We start from the raw sequence: 22,826 nt of genomic DNA on the forward strand, positions 1-22,826 counted from the left end.
TCATTAATAAATGTAAGTTTCTCTCTCATCCTCCTGACTCGCTCGCCTCCTATGACATAAACATTGTTAATAGTACGTGTGTCCTTCTCGACCTTCTAAATAGATTTACCTATTTTATAGCATATATCTCTTATATGTGCTCAGTTGGGTCCAACCTTTTTGCAACCCCAAGGACTGTAGCCTGACAGGCTCCTCTGTCCAGGGAATTTTCCAGGCAAGAACCCCGGAGTGGGTTGCTGTTTCCTCCTCCAGGGGATCTTCCCCACCCAGGGATCAAACCCCAGTCTCTTTCATCTCCTGCATTGGCAGGTAGATTCTTTACCACTGCACCACCTGGGAAACCCTTAAAGCATATATATCTGCATTATATATATATATATGTGTGTGGCTGCACCAGGTCTTATGTTGAGGCTTGTGAGATCTTTAGTAGTTGCAGTAAGTGGAATCTTGTTTCCTGACCAGGGATGGAACCCGGGCCCCCTGCATTGGGAGCTCAGATTCTTAGCCCTTGGGCCACCAGGGAAGTCCTGATAGCTAATTTTTTTTAACATAGATTCTTTCTCAAATATTTGAAAATCTTCTGCCAAGGCACCATAGATCTTGGAGATCTTTCTTGGAGAAAGTACCTCATTCTTTTCAATGACATCCTGGTATTACAGCAAGGATGTACCATAATTTATTGGATGATTTCCCTAAATGATGGACATTTGAGTTAGTTGCAATGTTTTGTGACTTCAAATAATGCCACCCAGAATGTTGCCCATATGTCCTTTTTTTAAAAAAAACAACTTTATTGAGATAAATTTCACATACCATCAGTTTGGCCCATTTAGAGTGTGCAGTTCAGTGAGTTTTGTATATCCAGGGAATGGACCCATCACCACTAACTCCAGAATGTTCCATCATGCCAAAAAGAAACCCCGTGCCCATTAACAGTCAACTACTCCCCAACTCTCCTTCTCCCTAGCCCCTGACAGCCACTCACCCACTCTCTGTTTCTGTGGATTGCCTATTCTGGACACTTCTCATCAACGCAATCGCACACTATCCAGCCTTTCATGTCTGGCTTCTCTTGGTGAGCATCATGCTTTCGAGGTCCATCTGTGTTGTCATGTCAGTGCCTCTCACCTCTTCGTGGCTGAGTAATATTCCAGCCATGGATGGAACCCGTTTTGTTGAATTGGCTGACAGACAACTGAGGCTATGAGGAGCCATGCTGTTGTGCACATTGGTGAACAGTGTCTGTGTGTCTGTGTACCTTTCAGGACCCGTGTACTTCTGTAGGACAATTTCTGAGAAGTGGGAAGAGACACCACTCTGGCTAGCTCTTCCCTCTCTGGTGGTGCAGGCTCACACATATCCTTGGTCTCGAGAGATGCTCAGAGGTCGTTTTCTGCAGAGGCAAAGCCTGCTCCCGGGTGAGAACCACCCCTCCTCTCCACCACCCAGGCTGCCCGATTCTGCTTCGCTCCGGCACATGCGCATGAGGATACTACCTGTCTTTGCGTCAGCCCTAAACTTGTTTCATTGCAAACCCTAGGAACTTGTGGCAAAGAAGGCAAAGCACAAAGGATCTCCTTATGGGGTATTAAACTCCCCCAAAAGGATGATGTACTGCTTTGAGGTCTCAGGCAAGGACAAGGTTCTGAGAAAGGAAAGGGGACCGTGATCCAGTGTCATCTTCATAACAGCAGTGCGGCAGGGTGTACTTGGAAGGAAAACTGCCACGTTTGGCACAATGCTGGGAGAGAAACAAATACAAAGTCTTGGGCCAAAATGACGAACCCCACAAGTATGCCCTGGAATGAGTTACAGCACAGAGCACGAGGCGCTCCCTGAAGGGCTGATCTGGCGCATCTGTTTTGAAATTCCAAACACCAAAGTGCATAACTGCTTTGGGGCTTGCAGGTATTCATAGGTGAACATCAGCCGCTGATCTTGGTTGCCTTTGAATGGAGTGAGTTAGATGCTAATTAACACCTACTGAACATCTACTGTGTGCTGGGCCATCTTTGTAGGCTTCATTTTATAGAATGAAGCAACCAGCCGAGGCAGACAGGATTTGTTTTCTCTGTTCACAGAGAAAGAAATGGAAACTCAGAAGCGTTTAAGTCACTGGCTGAAGGTCGTCACCCAGCCAGCAACTGGAGAGTCCAGGATTCAGATCCGAGTACCTGCTCTCAGCCATCACATTGTATTCTGGGGGTGGGATACTTTGCTGGTGCTGTGTATCAGGTGGAGGGGGCGGTTCACACGTCCAGGACAATTTCTCCCTCTACTGTGGGTACGATCAGGACTCCACTGGCTCCACCTCTGACCCTAATGGACAGATGCTCTATTTTATTCATTTAGCAGGAATTGTACCAAACTTACAAAGCAACTTTTTCCATTATAGTTAGATTGGGTGCTTAATTTAAAATAGATATACTTTGTACCTTTTATAACGTGTAAGCCAGATAAACTGGTAATGCTTTAGAACTCTCTTGGCTGTACGAATGACAATTTCTGTGTTATCCCTGATAAAGACCCCGCCCATTCCACATCTGTCCCCTTGGTCACTTCGCACTGGGCTATCCCTCATTCATCTTCTGTCTTCCTGAGTGTTGACCTTGACCGGGGCACTGCACAGAGCCCCTGCCACCCGGGGAAGGCCTGTCTAGAGGTTGTTAGGTGGTCCTTGTGTGCTTGTCCGTGGTCATTCACATGTAGGGATGAAGCACACTTGCTGTTTGCTAGAGAATCAGAAAGCTGGTGGATTTCTCTTGGTGTCCCACATCCTCAGGGATGCTCTCTGAATCAGCAGGACTGAGCAGTAGGCCAGGGAGATGCTGAGGTCCCGAAAGAGGAGCGTTAAGTCCAAATTACTGAGCTCAGCCATCCGCAGTTAATCTAACCTTCAGCACCACATTTGTCTCCTGAAAAAGAGGATTTCACTTACACAGAGTTGTGTCTTCATGATTCCAGCCCACAGTGGGCATTAGAGGGCTTTTTTTTTTTCAGTTCAACATTACTTTTTTCCTTATTCAAATCATTTCCAGTTCCACGTGGACAGAAATCTTTCAAATATTTATCTTAAAAAACTATATATGCCGAAGTAGTGGTAAATGATTTTCAAATGTCATAGTGGTCAAGACAGGGACTTCTAGAAGCAAGAGGAGCTGGGACCAGTGTTGGGACGTGGGAGGGTTCGAGAGGCAGCTTTTTTTCCCAAGGCAGCGTTTTGAGTGAGAGAAAAGGGGGAAGGAAGATGGGGAGGCTGGTCTGCCATTACTTGAGTTAAGTTTCTTCATCTGTTTCTCTTTCCACCTTTCAAGCAGAGCTGCTGCTGCTGCTGCTAAGTCGCTTCAGTCATGTCCGACTCTGTGTGACCCCATAGACGGCAGCCCACCAGTCTCCCCCATCCCTGGGATTCTCCAGGCAAGAACACTGGAGTGGGTTGCCATTTCCTTGTCCAATGCATGAAAGTGAAAAGTGAAAGTGAAGTCGCTTAGTCGTGTCTAACTCTAGCGACCCCATGGACTGCAGCCTACCAGGCTCCTCCATCCATGGGATTTTCCAGGCAAGAGTACTGGAGTGGGGTGCCATTGAGCTAGAACATTTTATTTCATTTCTTCTCCCAGTTATCTTTCACTCTGCTTCGGAAGCTGACTTAATATGGAGCTGGGTATGGAGACACCAGAAACAGAACCAGACAGAGCTGGGCATTTGTCGGGGTCCTGAGGGCTATTGCTGGTTTCCTGCTCCTGGTCCTTCTCTACCTGGCACCCGTAGAAACTGTTTGCTGAGAAAAAGAAGACTCATCTCAAATCTTGATGTATAATAACAGGAATGTCCTTGAAAACACTTTCAGGGTCTTCTGGTGGATTTTTCAATTTTGAAACTAACATTCTCCTCCCCCAAACTTTGGGTGAAAATGCCTTTCTAAAATGGAATCTGTTTGAGTGTATCTTCTTGGCATTAATAGGCTTTTTGTTGTTTAGTTGCTAAGTCGTGTCCACTCTTTGCAACCCCACGGACTGTAGCCCCCCACACTCCTCTGTCCATGGGATTTCCCAGGCAAGAATACTGGAGTGGGTTGCCATTTTCTATCAAGGGAATCGTCCTGACCCAGAGATTGAACCCACATCTCCTGCATTGCAGGCTGATTCTTTATTGTTGAGCCACCAGAGAAGCCCTTAATTAGTCTTATTAAGACTAAAAATGTAAAATACTTCCATGATTTCTCTCCTTGGGTTTAATTAGAACGATGGATTTAACAACAATGACCACAGAACCTTGTTTTGCTCCGTCTTGTCAGAGCATCCTGACGTTAGGCTCAGGGTTGAAACTTGCATGGGGCCATGAACAGAAGGTGCTTTTGTCCCTGTGAGTGTGGATGGGGATTTGTGATAGGGAGAGAGGAGCGGATGGATGAGATCCATATTCCTAATTTTGCCTTTGTCACTTTATTTTCATTTCTTGAGACATCCCTGGGTGCTGTGGAAGGGATCTCAGACTAGATTTTTGGTCCTAGGCCAGTCGAGATAAAGCTGTAGCCCAGAGACCTGAGACTACTTCCAAGCCATGGAGGGTCCTCCCCTCCCTAAGACAGGCGGGACTCTGGGAGCTGGCCCGCGTCCACACATTACCCAGAGCCACAGAGCTCTGCTCTTGAAATCCTCACAGCAAGATTCCTGGCCTCGCTCGCTTATCTTGCATTAAATTTCTCAGTAATCTCACATAGTTCAAGCATGACTTAGCAAGATATACGCTTTTATTTTTCTGTGCGACCCTAGAGCTTCCTATTTAAGGTTGCGGGTTTGAATGTTGACCTAGCAAGAAAAATCGATGTCTAGAAATGAATTTCTGGTACTACTTGGACATGGAAAGATCAGACATGTTGGTGGATTTCCAAAGAGGTATCTAGTCACCATAAAGACCAATAAAAAGGGCAGATCGTGTGTCAACGATCTGGAGGACAGGGCTTCTATTAGAGGACAGGGCTTCTATTAGACTGTTGAGGGGGACTCATGGGGTTAGGGGACAGCTCTTGGCCTGACTTGGCCCATTCAAGCTGCTGTTTCAGAGAATACCACAGACTGGGCGGCTTATAAACAACAGAAATTCATTGCTCACAGTTCTGGAAGCTGGAAGTCTGAGTTCAGGGTGCCAGTGTGATCAATGAGGGCCTTCTCTGAGTCACAACCTTCTCACTGTGTCCTTACATGGCATAGAAGGGGTGAGCTGGATCACTGGGGTCTCCTTTATAAGGGCACTAATCCCATTCACGAGGGCTCCACCCTCATGACCTAAGCACCTACCCCAGGCCCTGCCTCCTTCCAAAGTCACATGGAGCAGTGGGGTCAAAGAGGCAGTCTGAGGGCTCCTTCCCAGCTACAGTCAGCCCCAAGCCTGGAGGCTTCTGGAGGCTCTGCTGTGAGTCTGGAGACCTGATGAGTGGTTGTGTGTGATGCCCGGCTCCCCCCAACCCCAAGTAGACTCCTGAGGGCCCTGGAATCATAACAAGTGGGTCCCGTGGCTGAAGAATGGGATTGGAGACTGGGAGCTCCCAGGAGGGACTTTCAGGTTTGGGGTAACCCATCTATGACACCTGCTTCTGGGCCAAGGCTCTGCCTTCCATCCTGGGCTGGTGGACAGACATCCATGCACCTATCTCTGGCCAGCCCCTCCTCTTTCCTGCAGGACTTTTGTTCCTGTCCTATCTGTACATGGACAAGCCGCCAGCAATTCTCACCTCCCTCCCAAGTCAGTCCCTCTTGTTTGATCCTGCCCATCATGACACACACCTGCTGTTGCTTCTTCCATTTACAGAAACCCTCTCTCAGCTGCCACACCATCCCTCTCTTCCTCTTTCCAGTAGAGATTCCTGACAAATCTTGTCTGTTCCTGGGTCTCTGGTTCCATAACTGTTGGTCTCTCCTGAACCTGGCCCATTCCCTGTGGCTTTTGCCCACACCACTCCCCTGAAACTGCTCTGTCAGAGTCACAGTGACCTCTGCCTCACTGAGTCCAGTGGTCATTTCCCAGCCCCCAATTCCCTTGGTGCTCAGGATACCACTTGCTCATACTTCTATGTCCTCCTCTTTTCAGGCTCTTTTGCTGGAGTCCCTCTCTTTCAGGATCTCTAAATGATGGAGAGCCTGGCTCTGGGTCTCTTCTCTGTTCTCCCCTTATGAGCTCAGCCAGTCTCGTGGCTTAAAATAGATCATCTATACACTGGTGGCTCCAGCCAATGTCATCTGTATACTGCTGGCTCCAGCCCACCTCCTCTATACACTGATGGCTCCAGACCATGTCATCTATACACGATGACTCCAGCTTACTCTTGCCTCTCAAACCTTTACTTATATATCTACCTGAATATCTCAGTATTCCAACTCAGATGTCTGAGCCTCTCAACCCCTCACACCTTTAAAAATCAACTCCTGGCTGCACCCCAGGCCTGCTTCTGTTTCAGTTTTCCTGTTCTCATCCTTTTAATGGCAAAAAAATCTTTAAGACACCCTTGACTTCTTTCTCCCACACTCTGCATCCGGCCCGTAAGCAAATCCTGCTGACTCCACCCCCTGTGTTTATCCAGAGTCTGACTGGCACCCCTCTGTTGCTGTCACCCAGCCTGGGCCACATGATTGTCTCTCACCTGCATGACCACATTCACCTATTAATTGCAGTCTCTGCCTCTACCCTTTTTCTTCTTCACCTACTCTCAACCCTGTAACTAGAGGAACCTGGTTAAAACACAAGTCAAATCAGGTCATTCCTGGGCTGAAACTCTTTGGTCGCTTGGATTTCACCCAAAGTGAAAACCAGAGCCCATGTGATGGTCTGTGTGGCTCTTTCCTGCTCATCTGGTTCCCTCAGCACTAGTCACTGGGCAAGTATGATCCCACCTCAGGACCTTTGCACTGGCTGTTCCCTTCAAAAGAATGCTCTTCCCAAAAATACCTGAATGGCTCTGCCCCTCATGTTCCTCATCTCTGTAATCAGTCCTTTCAGGAAGGCATGTGAGAGCCCTTTAAAAGCTGCAACCCCTTCTCCCCCCACCCCACAGCCCCAACTCTGCTCCGTTTGCCCCTTGGAATCTGTCACTACCTGACGTAGTATATATTTATCTTGCTCATTTTGTTTACAATCTCTCTCCCTTGTCCCCTCATTGCCTACTAGAACATAAACTCCACGAGGGAAGGGAATTTGGTCTGCTTTGATTCCTGGGCGATGCCTGCCCAGGCTGAGCAGTCAGTAAATGGATTTTGGTTCAAATCAATGAATAATGTAACTAGGATGCCCGTGTCCATCCTCTTTCTGGAGAGGGGGTTTGGGGTCCTCACACCTGCATGGCAGAGCTTCCCTCCAGATGGGGAGTCCAGGCAGACTGGGCACTGTCCCCTGGCAACCCCAGAACTAGAGATCGGCATGATGACCACTCCACATCACTGCTTAGCCCTGGGTAAATGGCCCAAGAGTTTGACCTGGAATTCCTGGTCTCCCTGAAGCCCAGGTTCAGAGTCTTAACAACAAGGGAATCCACCTTCCTTTCTTCTCAAGGACACGCATCCATCTATCCTAGGAGCGACTTCTGGACACTGTCTTAAGACAAAGATTCTGTGTACCACGGGCCAGGCCCCAAGCAAGAGCTTTAATTATGCACCAGTCTCTTAGTGTCGTGTGCTTTGATCATCTGAAATGTTGACCCTTGTGGCTGGAGCCACGTGCTCCCCATTCAGTAAATGTGTTCGAAGATCATTGGCTGCGCTCCCCCTAAAATCAGACCATAGCTTAGAACCCCACAATCCCTTTGTAAGACTGGGGGCTGCCCCCTCTCCCTTTTCCTGGTCCAGAGCCCCCAGGGACCCAGGCACAGCCTGCACTGCTCCACCAAGCTGGAGCTCTCTGACTTTGAGTTCAGCTGACTTTCTCTGTGGGTCAAGATTGGCCAACACTAGGGACCTCCCTGTGGCCTCTCCCTGTGTGTCCCTGTGCTTCCTGCCATCTGGGGCCCCCAGTGTGGCCTAGCTTCCTCTTCCGGGAGACTTCCTGTCTGGGAGCGGGGGAGGGGATTGGGAGGGTGGGGGGGAGAGCAGACACCAGGTTGCCAGATGCTGTCAGTTTCTCCCCGTACTGTCGCAGGATGCGTTTCTAGCGCCAAGTCCATGGTTTCCTTTGCACTTATTTCTTACGCACTTGACGTTCTCAAAAGTCTTTTTAATTAGGTATCTACTTCTCTGTTCTTACGTGTTTTTCAAATAGCTGAATCTCCGAGCTGTTTCAGTTTCTGTAATCACTGCCCAGAAAACCTCGGTGCAGTTACGAGCTACCCCACCTTGTTGGCTTGGTGATAAATAAATTCTTTCCTCTTGGAGAAAAAGGCACTTTCTCCTCCCAGCACTAGGAAGGCTTGAAGAAGTCCCTCCTCTGATGCTTTCCACGGAGAAAGTTGGTCCTTCTTAGGTTTTGTTATTTCAGAACAAATATGGTAAACTGTTTTCCCCTTGGTTACTATAGAGAGGAGATTATTTGCCTTTCTCTTTGGGCTTCTGAAAATAATAGATTACATATTTGGGAGGGTTTTTTTTTAGATCTGGTTAATGTGAGATAGAGGGGATTGCTCTGGGATGACATTGTTTGGTTTGGGAAGTATTCTCGCAGTTGCCCAGCAACAGGCTCTTGGAGACGGGAGTGGACAGCGTCGCCCCTGGCAACCGTTGTTACTCAGCAAACAATGAGGGCCGGCAAACAGTGCCAGGACTGCGGACTCCAGGTTTTAATTGAACATCTGCATATATTTTTCCCTGGTGAAACTGTTTGAGTTTGATCTGCCACCACAGGTAGACGTGGGTCCACCGAGGGTTGACTTAGAAGAAAGTGTATTGTCACACTGGTATCTCATCCATGTAAACCAGGAGGAGCTGTTGGGAGAAAAAAAAAACAAAGGAACTTTCAGTCCCTTGAATATTTCCTAGACTTTTCTCAGCTGGAGACTTATTTCAGTCTTTAGTCGAATATCTTTTTTGATCTAATTTCTTGTGTTTATAAAAATCTTTACTCATCTAGCCTACTTATCTTGGTCCTTGATAAACTTCAACTCCTTTGTCATTTTTCAGCATAAAGTTTTTATTCCTGTTGCTCCAAAATATCAGAAAAGCCAGGCTTAGACCCCTGACAGCTCACTCATAAAGACAGTCACATGTCAGGGTGGCTGGTGATGGAAACTGAACCCTGAACCTTCTGGTTCTTCAATATTCCTCTTAAGAATTTGGGAATGCAGGTGACCCTCAGGGGAGCGTGTACATTATGCTTATGACATTGCTTATATGTGGAACCTAAAAAAAAAAAATGGTACAAGTGAACTCATTTACAAAACAAATAGTCACAGATGTGGAAAACACACTTATGGTTACCAGGGAGGAAGAGTGGGAGGGAAATTAGGAGACTGAGATTAACATATACACACGACCGTATATAAAATAGATAACTAATAAAGACCTACTGTACAGCACAGGGAACTCTACTCAGTGCTCTGTAATGACCTATATGGGAAAAGACTCTAAAAAGGAGTGGATACATGTGTATGTATAACTGACTCACTTTGCGGTACAGCAGAAACTAACACGACGTTGTAAATCAACTATACGCCAAAAAAAGATTATTTTAGAAAAAAAGAAACAGGATGTTCCCACCAGATCTTCACCCTGTTGAGGGGCGCTTTGCAGCCACTTTGCACAGGGTGGCTTTTGATCAAAACAGTGTCACTCCCCAGCAGAGAGAACGCTTGTTTACTGGGCTCGGTTGCTGAGGTAAACACTGCCCATGAACTTCATTCAAAGCCGGTGACACATTTCTTTCCCTCCTCCCTGCACCACCACCCGCCCACCAACCAGGGCTATAAATTGAGAAATGTTAGCCAGGGCAGGTTTTTGGTGGGGACTTGATCCTGCCTTGTTCATCTGAGTGCAGGCCGTCTGACGAAGGCCGCCGCCACCCCACGACTGCCACCCGTGTGAGAACGCAGCAGCCGGCGGTCAGTAGAGCAGCCCTTGCAGGGAGACTTGCTGAGTCGCACAGATTTGTGTTTCTTTGTGTTGTTGTTGTTGTGTTTCTCTCTGGCAGGTGATTCTGGATGAAGCCCCCAGAACATGCTCTCTGCACCTTTGTATCAGCATTTCAGCTCAGGTCTTAGGACAATGTAGCGTATCTGAACACATTTCCCAATGTTGTTTTGCAGCCAAAACTTATCACGGGATGTCATTTGTGTTCTAAAACAAATAAAGCAAGCTGTTAAAAAAAAATCTTGTTAGATGTCATCCCTATTAGATGTAATCAAGATCTAATTACGAGATTTCCCTCATGGTTCAGTGGCTAAGACTCCTCTCAATGCAGGGGCCCCAAGTTCGATCCCTAGTCAGGGAACTAGATCCCACATGCTGCAACTAAGACTCAGCATAGACAAATAAATTTAAAAAGATACATACATATCCAATTAGGTCAAACATTGCTGGAATCAAGATGAGTAAGTTCTGACTTACATGAAGATTACCCCAAAGATTAATTAGAACACACAATTGTTCCTTCAGCAGGAGAATTGTAGATCGTTACATACTGAGGAATATAAATTCTTCCAAAAGAAACGCTGCTCTGCATTCCGGAAAATTGTTTCAGATGTGGTCCCAGTTTAGGAAAGTCATCTTTCAGGAGTTGTAGCCTGATCTGGGGGCTTCCCAGGTGGCACTAGTGGTAAAGAATCCACCTGCAGTGCAAGAGACCCAGGTTAGATCCCTGGGTTGGGAAGATCCCCTGGAGAAGGGAACGGCAACCCGCTCCAATATTCTCACCTGGGAAATTCCCTGGAGAGAGGAGCTTGGCGGGCTACAGTCCATGAGGTTACAAAGAGTCGGATACGACCTAGCACAGCACAGCCTCATTTTATTTATTTTTTAAGATTTTTTTATGTGGATCATTTATTTAAAGTCTTCATTGAATTTGTTACAATATTACCTCTGTTGTTTACATTCTGGTTTTTGGCCCAGAAGCATGTGGGATCTTAGCTTCCCCACCAGGGATCAACCCCACTCCTCTTGCATTGGAAGGCCAAGTCTTAATCATTGGACCACCAGAGAAGTCTCTAATTTTAAGCTTTTCTTTTAAGCACTGTGTTAGTTGCTTAGTCATGTCTGACTATTTGCAACCCCATGGACTGTAGCTCTCCAGGCTCCTCTGTCTGTGAAATTCTCCAGGCAAGAATATTGAAGTGGGTAGCCACTCCCTTCTCCAGGATTGGACTGCCAGGGAAGTCCCTAATTTTAAACTTTTCTTTTAAATTGATCATTTAATAAAATTCCCATGGATATTCTCCCCACCCCACCCCCACATAGCAGGCCTGGCAGCTTGGGCACCTCACATCTTTGGGTGAAGTAGCCCTTCCTCCCTTGGGGGATAGAGTTACTGGGCTTGGAGTTTTTAAGGGCTCCTCCCCTGCTCTCATGTCAAGGAGACATTCTCCATTTTTAGGTAGTCTGTTTCTCTGCTTTTTAAATCCCGGAGTGAGGTGATGACCAGCGGGGAGTTGGGGGTGACTTGGAAGGTCTTGGGTGTGCTGTCATGGGGGTAATGCCAGCCAGCCTCTCTGGGCCCGAATCTGTCACAGAGGTGCTGCTCATCACCTATGGTCGCTAGCTGTCTCTGGGACGCTGAGGGGGACAGGAAGTGGTGGCACCAGGCAGCCCTATACTGGGCTGGGTTGTCACCGGCTCAGACCCAGAAGATGCTGGTCCAGGAAGCAGTGCCTGGCCTGGCCCTCATCATCCTGCCCCCTCCCCCTCCTGCTCCCTCCTCTGTGCCCCTCTTGTGGGGGGCACTCAAAAGGGGATGAGTTAACTCAATGCCTTCCACACCTGCCCAAATACAAAAGCAGGATGCCAATAGCACTGCGTCCCGGAACCCAGGGCCAGGACCCTGGCCAGTGGGAGGCATGGCCAGTGGGAGGCAGAGCCGGTGGCCGGCTCAGCGGAGGCAGCAGGGCAGGCACGCAGCCCCCAACAGCTGTGAGGGGTCCCCGTGCACCAGCTCACTCCAAACCACGTCTGGGGGGTCACCCATCGTGGGCAACATGCTAGAGGCTGGGAGGGGTCCTCAAGGATGACTTAGACCCGGACTTTGTTTTCTAACGTGCACAGCGGCGTGATAGGAGGCAGGTGTGAGGCCCCCGGCACCCAGAAGGGGGTGTGGTGGGGGTGGAAATGCCGTGCTTAGCAAGGTTGTGGCCTCAGACCAGGGAGTCTCCTGGGGGATGACCCTGCCTCGAGGGGACACTGGGCAATGTCTGAGGACGTCTGTGGTCATCACGACTGGGGGTGTTCCTGGCATCGAATGGGTGGGGACCACGGAGGCTGCTCTACAGCACCCAGGACCGCCCTCCGTGTAGGATGTTGGGCCCCCAAAGTCACTAGTGCTGAGGCTGAGACACCCTCGCAAGCAGCTCTTCTCAAACTTTTAACGCGCAGAGGCAGCTCCTGGGATTGTGTGGAAAACAAGGTTGTGATTTATGAACAGTTTCAGGAAACACGGGCAGCTCCTCTCATCCCAGTTGGCTTCACCCCCCCCACCCCCACCCAGGGGACCCTGGGGGATGTCTCCACACTTATGGTTGTTGTGGCTGGGGAGGTGTTCCTGGCCTAGAAGGGGGATGGGGCCTGGGGATGCTGCTCGGTACCCACAGGGCCCGGGACAGCCTCACTTCCAGGAGTGACCCAGCCCCATGGGCCAGAGTAAACACATTGGAGCTGACCAGCAAGAGAGGGGTAGAAACAGCAGGTTGGGATCCAGGCTGGATGCAGGAGGATGTGGGGGGCGGGTAGATGATGCGCTGGAGGCGGGGCCTAGATCTGGGATGGAGAGGTTGTGTCACCAAGTAGGGTGATGGAGGTACGGTTCAGAGCAGAACCCCAGGATGAGGAACTTCTCTGCAGAGAGAACTAACTGCAAGTGTGCAAACACGTACACATAGGAGTCCCCTCCTCTTACTATAAGGATCATTTGTTTCTCCCTCCTGAGCCGGGGGATCCAGTCAACCCTCAGTTCAGTAGAAACATCCAGAGGAAGAAGATGGCAACAGTGTCTTATGAGTGTTTGCCTCCAGTTTTCTCACGCTAGCCTGTGGGGGGTATATGTGTGTGTACACATGTATATGTATTTGTGTATCTGTGTGCCTATGTGTTTCTGTATGTGCATGTGTGTATACACGGGTATGCCAATGTGTGTTGGTTCTTGTGTATGGGTATACATGTGTGTGTGCATGTGTGTGTGTGTGTTGTGGGTGCATGTGTACCTGGGTGAGCAGATGACACTTCTCAGCAACCCCCCTCCTGGGACAGATAAGTGGCTGATGTGCTGAATTTTGGGGGGCCTCCCCCTGCCCAACCAGGGGGGAATTCCCTGGAACCCAGGTCTCATGCAGTTTAAGTGATTACTATGAGGGGATGGAATTAGAGTGCTTTCCAGAAGTGCATTTGCTGGATGAGAATGTCAGGGCAGGCTGGTGTGGTTTTTTGTTTGTTTGTTTGTTCTTGGCTGTGCTAGATCTTAGTTATGGCATGAGGGGGTCTTAGTTGGAGCATGCGGGATCTAGTTCCCTGACCAGGAATCAAACCCGGGCCCCCTGCATTGGGAGCACAGAGTCTTAGACCTTGGACCACCAGAGAAGCCCCAGGCTGATGGGTTTTTGATTCACGTTTTCCCCTGAATCTGTGACGTTTTCAGTGGCAGCTAAAATCAGACCACATCCCAGATGAGGTAACTGTACCTAAGTCTGGAAAACTTTTACATTCAGTCAAATCATGTCTCTTTAGAAGGAAAGTGAGACAGCGTCGCCCCGTTACAATGGGGGGGAAGGTCATGGTCCTTGGAGTTCGGAGGGGCATGTCCCACACGACTCTGACCCCTGCGACCGGCTGAGCACCTGCCTGCCTCCCACCCTGGCATCGTGCTTAGAGGCCTCCGATGGCCAGTTTCAAGGGCTGGGGCCTGATCCTGTCTCTGCTGGAGAAGGAGGAATGGCTTGGCTCCCGTCACGAAAACAGCAACAGAAGCCCAGTTCTGACCAAAAGAAAAAGGAATTTGAATTCTGAAGATACTTCATTCCAGAGCGACTCAGAGCCAATTCTGATCCCTCAGAGTCTATGGCTGCAAAAGGAAAAACAAACAAACAAAAAAAAACCTGAGAATTGACTGAGGAATGCCAGGGCATCCGAAAGGTTTAGGCCAATGATGGGTCACCCTTGATGTGAGTTGAAATTATGGTGCTTAGAAAGAGTGGGTAGATTTTAAAGGGTCCACTTGTTTTCCCCCCTCATTCTGTGCCCCTCATCTGGCAGGATTTCAACTGTTTGGGGCCCGGGTCACCGCAGGGCCCGCTCTGTCATTGTCCCTATTCTCAACCTGTCTTTGAGTCTGTCGTTCTCAAGCGCCATTTGTCTGTCTCACGTCCCAGAGGCTGCACAGTCCCTGAGGACGCTGCTGCTCCAGCGAAGCAACCCTGTCCCCCGCCCCAGGGATGCTTGGGTGGGGGAGGCACTCCTGGCATCTGGTGGGTGGGGGCCAGAGGTACCATCAGCACCCACAGTGCCTGGGCCAGCCCCTCACAGAGAATGACCTGCCGATTACCCACAGTGGGGACCCTGCATCAGTGCCTACTGAGGGGAGGGGGCTGGGAGGGCCAAAGATAGAAAGGATGTGATTTCCACCTTCATGGATGATTATGTTGTTGTTCAGTCACTGAATATTGTCCGACTCTTTTAAACCCCACGAACTGCAGCACACCAAGTTTCCCTGTCCTTCACTATCTTCCCGGAGTTTGCTCAAACTCACATCCATTGAGTCAGTGATGCCACCCAGCCATCTCATCCTCTTTTGCCCCCTTCTTTTGCTCTCAATCTTTCCCAGAAGGTCTTTTCCAATGAGTCAGCTCTTCTCATCAGGTAGCCAAAGTATTGGAGCTTCAGCTTCAGCATCAATCCTTCCAATATTCAGAATTGATTTCCCTTAGGATTGACTGGTTTGATCTCCTTGATAGAGTGTTATAGGATCCACTTTTCAGCAAAGAGGAGAGGGGCGTTTCGTTCTGCAAGTATACGGATCTCCGCTGGGTAACCATCCCACAGCAGGGGCCACACACCAGCAGGGCCAGTTGAGAAAGTAGACCCCACAGGGCTTGCTCCCCGACCTGGCCTCAGACCGGAGGGGCCCCATGAGCGGCAAAGTGACCTGATGCTTCTGGTCCCCGTAACAACTCTGAGAATGTCAACACAAGTGTCAAGCCAGACCCCAGGGTGCAAGACAACCCGTGCTCTTGAGAACATTCTGGACTTGTGACTTCTCGTCCATAGGGAAGACATGAATTGCTTATGGACCCAGGTGCCATCGAATGTCACCAAATACCAGCAGAGGCCACATGTCTCTCCCCAAAGTAAGAGTAAAAGGTCTGCGACTCCCCAGTGAAGTGAAAGTCGCTCAGTCATGTCTAACTCTTTGCGACCCCATGGACTATACAGTCCATGGAATTCTCCAGGCCAGAATACTAGAGTGGGTAGCCTTTCCCTTCTCCAGGGGATCTTCCCAACCCAGGGATCAAACCCAGGTCTCCCACATTGCAGGCAGATTCTTTACCAGCTGAGCCACAAGGGAAGCCCCAGAGTGGAAGTTAATTGGCCATTCAGAACAAAGGGAACCAAAGCCCAGCAGGCTGCTCTCCCCTAATTACCCAGAGATGACAAGCAGCTTCCTAAATGTCGAGAGACCCATGCAAGGCAGGTGATCCCTCCGCTTGGCTCGGGGACGAGCAGGAATAGAAAGGCCATTGCTTCAGGTCGTGGTGAGTCAGCACCAGGCTAGGAACCGGGCCCAGAAATTGCCCTCAGCTTTTTCTACATTTCCTTTCCTGTCATTACTGGTTGCTGGGTAACCAGAGTATTTTCCTGTCAACAGAAGCCTCTTCCCTTTGTGCCCGGGCAGATTCATTCATCGAGGCCCTGATCCAGGGCTGCTGACGGTGGGTCTCTACTGGGTCCCCTCACAGATGCTCAGGAACCCTCACCCCTGTTCCCACTGGTGGTGTTTCTGGGCAGCGTCTCCAGCAGGTCAGACGTGCATTCTAAACGCCAGGCCAGCCCAGGAGGGGAACGCTGCGCCCGTGGCCCTGCGTGTTCCCACTTTCTCAAGCCTGCCCTTATCTGGGAGCACACGACAAAGGGACCATGCTTGGCTTATAAACAACACACTGGGCGTGTCTCTGAGCCACACAGAGCTCTGGGCCAACCTGGCCAGGGCTGGGCCACGGGTCCTGTTCCAGGGAGCGGCCGAAGACGGAAAGCCGTCAGAGAAAGAAGGCTTGAGTCCTGGCCTGGGGAAGAAGAACAGGAGAGAGGACGAGTACGTGTGGTAGAACAAGCAGGAAGACGCAATGGAATGACTCCTAGTTCTGATCACAAGTTCAAATTCAGAGCAGATGCTCAGCCACCCAAGTTGATTGCAGTCACCAATGAGCCTGACCCAGGTGAGCAGGAAAATGGAAATGCAGAGGACTTCACATTGTGTGTGGTGTCCGCTGGCCTTGTCCTCAAGGCTGGCTACCTTCCCACAGCCCCTGGGGGCAGGTCAATCATCCTGATCCCACCTCACACCTTCCAGAAGGACCCCTGAAACTGCTGGCCGCCTCTTCACGGGCTGCCAACTCAGCACCAGTGCTGTGGAGAAAGGCAGGAGCCGGCACTCATTCCTTGTGGCTGAGGATGAGTGTTTCTGGTTTCACTTTCTGTTATGGAATTTTCAAGCATCAACAAAATCCACATGCAGGATCAGTTCAGTTCAGTCACTCAGTCGTGTCCAACTCTTTGCGACCCCATGGAATGCAGCACCCCAGACTTCCCTGTCCATCACCAACTCCCAGAGCCTACTCAAACTTATGTCCATTGCATCTGTGATGCCATCCAACCATCTCATCCTCTGTCATCCCCTTCTCCTGCCTTCAATCTTTCCCAGCATCAGGGTCTTTTCCAATGAGTCAGTTCTTCGCATTAAATGGCCAAAGTATTGGAGTTTCAGCTTCAGCATCAGTCCTTCCAATGAATATTCAGGAAATTGATTTCCTTTAGGATCGACAGGTTGGATCTCCACACACAGATGACAACACCCTTATGGCAGAAAGCAAAGAAAAACTAAAGAGCTTCTTGATGAAAATGAAAAAGGAGAGTGAAAAAGTTGGTTTAAAACTCAACATTCAGAAAACTAAGATCCTGGCATCTGGTCCCATAACTTCATGGCAAATAGAGGGGGAAACATGCAGGTAATGAACTCCAAGTAGCCACCACTAGCCTCTATAGTCATCAGCACTCTACATTTTGAGTCCCCTGCACAAACACCCCCTCCCCACCCTCCACTCGATAATAAAGGTTTTTATAGGTTAAAATTTACAGACCATAGGGGCTTCCCTGGTGGTCCAGTAATTAAGACTTCACCTTCCAATTCAGGGAAGTGAGTTCAATCCCTGGTCAGGGAGCTACGATCCCACATCCCACATGCCTTGTGGCCAAAAAGACCAAAACATAAAACCGAAGCAATGTTGTAACAAATTCAATAAAAACTTTAAAAACGGGCCACATCAAAAAAAAAAAAAAATTACAGACAATAAATGTGTAAATCTTTAGCTGTCCAGTTTAAGCAGGTGGATTTTCCATGTAATGCATGTCCTGACACATAGAGAACTTGTCCATCCACCCCTCTCAAAGTTCCCCTGTCCCTTCTCAGACCCAGCGCCCACACTCCTCTGACTCTATAACCTTGTATTAATTAGCCAGTCTGTATTAATTAGCCAGTCTGTATTATGAACATGCTCTTTCGGATCCATCTTCTTTCACTCAGTGTAATGATTCTGAGATTCACCCACGTGTTATCAGCAGTTCATACTTCTCTATCGGTGACTTGCTTTCCCCATAGGCTTTTTGGCTGTGTTTGTGTGTGTGTCCACGTCTGTGTGTATTCAGTGGTTGCTTGAGGGATTATGCTCTGCATCTTTAACTTACCACAATCTGCAGTTTCCGATTCATTCTTCTGATGGACATTTGGATTTTTCCTTCCTTTTGGCTAGAAAACTGCTGTGAATGTGCTAGTTTTTTGAAGACATATGTTTCCATTTCTCTTGGATAAACATCCAGGAGAAGAATTTTGCCTTAAAGGGTAGGTTGAACTTACTAGAAAACTACCAAACCTTTTCCCCAATGTGGTGATATCATTTGACATCCCCACAAGTGTATGAGAGTTACAGTTTCTGCATGCGCTCACAACATTGGTTGTCAAATTTTTATTTTAGCCATTCTAGTCGTTGAGTGTTTCGTGGCATCTCATTGTGCTTTTGATTTGCATTTCCCTAGTGACTATCAATGTTAGATACTATTTCATATACTTATGGGGCATCTGTATACCTTTATGAAGTGCCTATCCAAGTCTTTTGCCCATTAGATTGTCTTCTTCTTATTGAGTTGTAGGGAGCTTTTTATGTATTGTGGATAAAAGCCCTTTGTCAGATACAATTTTTGCAAATATTTTCTCCTAGACTGGGACTTAACAATTTGGGCTCTTGATGAACTCTTTAATGAGCTGAAGTTTAAAATGTTTGTGAAATCTAATGTATCATGTTTTAACTTTTATGTATAAGTCTGTGATCTAACTCAAAATCATTTCTGTGTATGGTGTGAGGCAGGGGTCAAAGTTCATTTGTTTTCTGTTCCCATGTGGATATATCATTTGTTTAAGAGACTTCATTTCTCTGTTGAATTGCCTTGACACCTTTGTCAAAGATCAACTGAGAAGGAAGAGAGCTGGGGCACCATCAGAAAAGTCAATCGACAATGTAAGTATGGGCTATATTGATTATATATTTCTAGATTTGATTTATTATTTTTATTATGATTTTTGTAAGTGTGCTCATGAGAGATAATGATCTAAATACTTTTCTTATAATTTTTTTTATCAAATTTTGGTATCAGGACTTTGCTGACCTCATGAAATGAGTTGTTAAGTATTACTTTCTCTATTTTCTGGTGGAATTTGTTTATTAATTCCCTTTATGGTGTTAGATAGCATTCACAAGTGACACTGTTTGAGCCTGGACTTTTCTTTGTAGGGAGGTTTTCAATAATGTATTCAATTTCTTTGTATGACCATATATTTTCTAAGAACTTATTTTTTATTTATGTTTAATTTTTATTTTTCTCTGTGCTGGGTCTTCATTGTTGTGTGAGGGCTTTCTCTAGTAGCTTCTCGTTGCTGTGGCTTCTCGTGGCGCACAGGCTCTATAGTTCACAGGCTTCAGTAGCTGTGGAGCATGGGCTTCAGTTGTTGTGATGCACAGGCTCAGTTGCCCCACAGCATGTGGGATCTTCCCGGCGAGGGGTTGAACTGGTTCTCCCCTGCATTGCAAGGCAGATTCTTAACCACAGGACCACCAGGGAAGCCCTGACTGCACATTTTCTATTTCATCTTGGTCAGTTTGGGTTTGTTGTGTTTTTCAAAACAGTGTTTGTTTGATCTAAATTGTTAAGTGTATTGGCTAAAGTTGTTCATAATAGTTCCATTTTATCATTTTAATTTCTGTGAGATTTGTAGTGCTAGACCTCATCCCACTCCTGGCATTGGCAATCTTGTTTTTTTCCTTTTCTTTTCTCTTTCATTCTTGTCATGTCAATTTTTAAATAGAAGGTTGTCAGTCTTTTTATTCCTAGATTTTTTAAAGAGCAGTTTTAGGTTCACAGCAAAATTGAAAGGAAGGTACAGAAATTTTGTGTATACTCTCTGCTTTCACACCTGCATAGCCTCCCCCATTATCAACATCCCTCACCAGACAGACCATTTGTTGCAGCTGATCGTATACGTATACTAACACGTCATGGGCTCAGACGGTAATGAATCTGCCTGCAATGCCAGAGACCCAGGTTTGATCCCTCGTTTGAGATGATCCCCTGGAGAAGAGAATGGCAACTCACTCCAGTATTCTTGCATGGAGAATCCTATGGACAGAGGAGCCTGGCAGGCTAAAGTCCAGAGTCAGACACGACTGAGCAGCTAACACTAACATATCATTATTAACCAAAGTCCATGCTTTATACTAGGGTTCCCTCTTGGTGTTGTACTTTCAATGGGTTTGGACAAATGTATAGTATCCTACAGAGCGTTTCTGGTGTTGTTGTTTAGTCACTCAGTCATGCCCGATTCTTTTGCGACCCCATGGACTGTAGCCCACCAGACTCCTCTGTCCATGGGATTTCCCAGGCAAGAATCCTGGCGTGGAGTGCTATTCCCTTCTCAGGGGGATTTCCCTGACCCAGGGATCGAACCTGTGTCTCCTGCACTGGCAGGCAGATTCTTTACTGCTGTGCCACTGAAGAAGCCACAGAGTATTTTCACTGCCCTAAAAACCCTCTCTCCTCCTATCCATCCTCCTTCCACCAACTCCTGGCAACCACTGATCTTTTACTGTCTCCATAATTTTCCTTTTCCACAATGTCATATCACTGGAGTCATACAGTAAGTATGCTTCATCAGCAACAGCAGGATTATCTTAGTTTGGTTGTAATTGATTTTTCTTTTGTTGTTTCTCTTGGGTATGAATCACAATTTCCTATTTTTTCTCATAGCTCATGGTCTTTACTGGGTCCTGGACACCATGAGTGATATGTTACAGAATCTCTGGATTCTGCCATGTCCCCCTGATGGCCTTTAACTTGGCTGGACTCAAACTGCCCTCCTGTAGTAAGTAGCAGCTGAAATCTTCTCCTAGCATTTTCATCTTTGAACTGCCGGGTTTTCTCCAAGACCCCCATGTCTCCTCCACATGTGTGGTTTTTAGCCAATTGGCTAAAGATTTTGGTGTACTATGTAGTCAGATTTGGGGGTTCACCCTCTCTGTGGCTTTCTGCCTTCCAAGATGCCCCCCAACATTGTGAACTCTCTCCTTTGACTCTTCAAGATGCCCAGGGTGCTGCTTTCTGCCACCCAAGCATTCCTGCACAGGGGATTTACCCCCCAGCGAAAGCCAGAGTCCCCAGGCAGTCTGATCTGTGACAGTGGTCTTCCAAGGGCCAGGTCCCTGGCAGTGCCCCCTGCTTTGGTCACCCTCCAGTGTCTAAATAGTTGCTTTAAAAAAATAATAATTTGCCCAGATTTTGTAATTGTTTTCTGCAGAAGGTTTAATCCAGCCAATTTGCTGCTCCGTTACTGAAAGCCAGTGTTTCTTTTGCATGCATTTGAAAAACCATGTTTTAAAAACCCTAAAGTTTGATGTGCTAAGAGCCCTTGATTAATGGACCCAAATAAAACATTTTTGCAGGAAACTGGATCAGCTTATGTGCAACCTACAACCTTGGTGATCTTAGGTGGGAAAGGAAGGGTATCACACTCTCTGCAGATGGGCATGTTGTGTCTTCATATACAGGAGTAGCCAGACTGACCCACCAGGAGTCTGTCATTCTGTCTCTGATCCCAGTGTCAAAGGATGAATTGAGGGAGCAGAGAATTTGGTCTCAAAGAGTCATTATCCTTCCCAGGAGAGTCCTAGGTACCCCTGAAATAACCAGGTGGTTTGTACTTTTTCTGAAACCTCTATGAACCTCTTTGTATTTCCCAACTGTACTGTCTCTTGAAATAATAATTCCATGTATCATTATCTGTTTCATAAAGTGCCATCATAGACTCTCACTATCTGAAATGCTATCTGTAAGTTTTTATCATTCAGTGTCAGATGTAGTACTGAGGCATTACTGGTGTTCATTCATTTGCTAAATGTGTATCAGCTGCCTGATACAATGTGCCTGACCAAAGCAGGACCCCAGCACCTCACGGGGTGGACCATAGGGAGACCCCTGTGTGGGTTTCCCAGGGATGCCATTCAAAGTACCACAAGCTGGGTGGCTTGAAACAACCAAAAAACAATCCTCTTGCAGTTCGGGAGACCAGAGAGTGTCGACAGGGCCATGATCGCTCTAGGGGAGGCTTCTCCCTGCCTCCTCCAACTCTAAGGGCCTCGGCATCCTCGGTTTGTAGCCGCATCACCCGTCTCTGCCTCCACCATCGCGTGGCCTTCTTCCCTGTGTGTCCTTTTCTAAGACGCTGTCACTGGATTTGGGCCCCCTCATCCCCTGTGATCTCCTTTCCATGCTTCCCTTCTGTACATCTGCAGGGGCACTGTTTCCAAATAAGGTCACATCCTGAGGCTCCAGGGGGACATGAATTTGGGGGGACACCCTTCAACACACTACAGCCCCCCCAAAGTGAGCTGTGTCCAATTGCCCATCCTGAGTTTTAAGGGGTACCCCTGGATTTTAGGGTTCTGGCATTCAACGAATCAGCCTTCTTTGTGGCTTCATAAACTTCAGGGTAGCTGGCACAGTGGTAAAGAATCCACCTACCAGTGCAGGAGATGCAGGTTTGATCCCTGGGTCACGAAGATCCCCTGGAGAAGGAAATGCCAACCCACTCCAGTATTCTTGCCTGGGAAATCCCATGGACAGAGGAGCCTGGCGGGCTATAGCTCATGGGGTCGTAAAGAGTCGGACATGACTGAGCATGCAGCAGCATCATCAAGCTTCAAGAAGACCACGGTTGGCATTTAACCAGTGTCTGATATTTCCGTTTGTCTTTAAATGTCAGCGACTTCACCCTTCTCCCAATTTGAGTCACCCTCTGGGGTCCCCCCAAGTCCTGTCGTGTTGGTGAGATGTGGCCTCAGGAACAAGGTGCTGGATGGAAGGCCTGTGGGCCTCAGGCTTCGAATCAAGGCAGTGTAA

General features: G+C 47.9%; 1 protein-coding gene across 4 annotated transcripts in view; it reads left to right on the forward strand.

Annotated features, from left to right (window-relative positions):
* The window catches only part of RFX2 (regulatory factor X2), a 92,868-nt gene that overhangs the window by 23,202 nt on the left and 46,840 nt on the right, over nt 1-22,826 (forward strand). For 2 of the 4 annotated variants that reach the window (XM_061422486.1, XM_061422488.1), the window contains exon 1: nt 11,284-18,895. The exons of the other annotated variants lie outside the window; for them this stretch is intronic. The gene's annotated coding sequence lies outside the window, so the exon portion shown is untranslated. Of the gene's footprint in view, nt 1-11,283; nt 18,896-22,826 lie in introns of those variants that run through there. 4 annotated transcript variants of the gene reach the window in all.

The sequence above is a fragment of the Bos javanicus genome, chromosome 7 (assembly GCF_032452875.1).
Source record: "Bos javanicus breed banteng chromosome 7, ARS-OSU_banteng_1.0, whole genome shotgun sequence".
NCBI classification, from domain to species: domain Eukaryota; kingdom Metazoa; phylum Chordata; class Mammalia; order Artiodactyla; family Bovidae; genus Bos; species Bos javanicus.